The sequence below is a fragment of the Bos javanicus genome, chromosome 9 (assembly GCF_032452875.1).
Source record: "Bos javanicus breed banteng chromosome 9, ARS-OSU_banteng_1.0, whole genome shotgun sequence".
Lineage (NCBI taxonomy): Eukaryota > Metazoa > Chordata > Mammalia > Artiodactyla > Bovidae > Bos > Bos javanicus.
The window spans coordinates 13,871,535-13,872,897 of NC_083876.1; the positions used below are offsets into that span (position 1 = coordinate 13,871,535).

Sequence of the window (1,363 nt, forward strand, 5' to 3'; positions counted from 1 at the left end):
ATAAGAGACATGGGTTCAATCCCTGGGTCGAAGATCCCCTGGAGAAGGGCATGATAACAACTCCAGTATCGTTACATGGAGAATCCCATGGACAGAGGAGCCTATCAGGCTACCATCCATAGGGTTGCACAGAGTGGGACATGACTGAAGTTACTTATCACACACACACAACAGAATGGCTTGAAACAATGAAAATGAATTAACTGTAACTACACACATCAACATATTTGTCAAAATAATGCAACACCAAGCAAAAAATGTGACGGGTGAATGCATATGAAATGACACCATTTATGTAAATGACAAAATGAGTAAAATTAAATAATAGTGAATGTAGTTACATCTCCTTGGGTCTGCTGGAAGCTCGGGGTGCATGGGCTGGAATATTGAGGGTGTAGTCATGTCGGTCACCTCACAGTTCTCAGAGGAGTCCTTGGGTTCTCTTTCTCTGTGTCTCAAGTGGTTGGATGCATGTCTCCCTATATACTGCTGACCAGGACACTGCAGTTTGGTTATTGTGTCCTCATGGGGACCTTCCCCTTCAGTTCTTTCCTCTTGAGCTTCATCTCTTGTGTGGGGAGCTTCATTTTAGAGGTTAATATGAGAATACAGACCAACCCACAGAGCAAAATGAATTTCCTTGGTATCTCGCTGGAGGGAGGCTTTGCTGATTTTCTCTGTGCCAGCATCATTCTGCACCTCGTCATGAATTTCATTGCCTAAATCATTCCCATGTACTTAATGGAGGAGTAGGAGACCAGAAGAATGTTCACTTTTTGATTTCCCCGGATGAGAGCTCTTGAGGTTGCAGTTTGTTGGACACACGGATTTTTTTCAGATTTACACTTCCTACCAACTCAGATTTGGGACGCGGTGGATAGCCCTGAGAAGTTCCCCAGCTTCCTTGTCAGAACAGCTTTGTAATGAGCATTTATTAGCACAGCCTCTGACTTGCATGAAGTATAACCTTTTTTGCATTCCAAGTAAAGAAACTCCCTGTCATTCATAAGGGCTTCACTCATAGCTCTGTTGGTAAAGAATCCGCCTGCAGTGTAGGAGACCCCGGTTCGATTCCTGGGTTGGGAAGATCCGCTGGAGAAGGGATAGGCTATGCGGAAGACCTGGGTTCAATTAGGAAGATCCCCCGGAGAAAGGAAAGTCTACCCACTCCAGTATTCTGGCCTGGAGAATTCCAGGGACTATACAGTCACTCCTAAAAATGAAAAACAATAAAAAATAAAAAAAAAAAATAAACTAAATAAAAAGTAAAAAAGAAAAACCCCAAACCCAAAATAACCATGGGTATGTGTGTATCATGAATGATAAAATTTTTTAAAAGGAAAAGAAAGAAAAATTTGGGCTA

General features: G+C 42.3%; 1 pseudogene; it reads left to right on the plus strand.

Annotated features, from left to right (window-relative positions):
- Positions 1-373: 373 nt before the first annotated feature.
- LOC133254488 (dolichyl-diphosphooligosaccharide--protein glycosyltransferase subunit DAD1-like) lies at positions 374-723 on the plus strand (annotated as a pseudogene).
- The last annotated feature ends 640 nt before the right edge of the window (positions 724-1,363 follow it).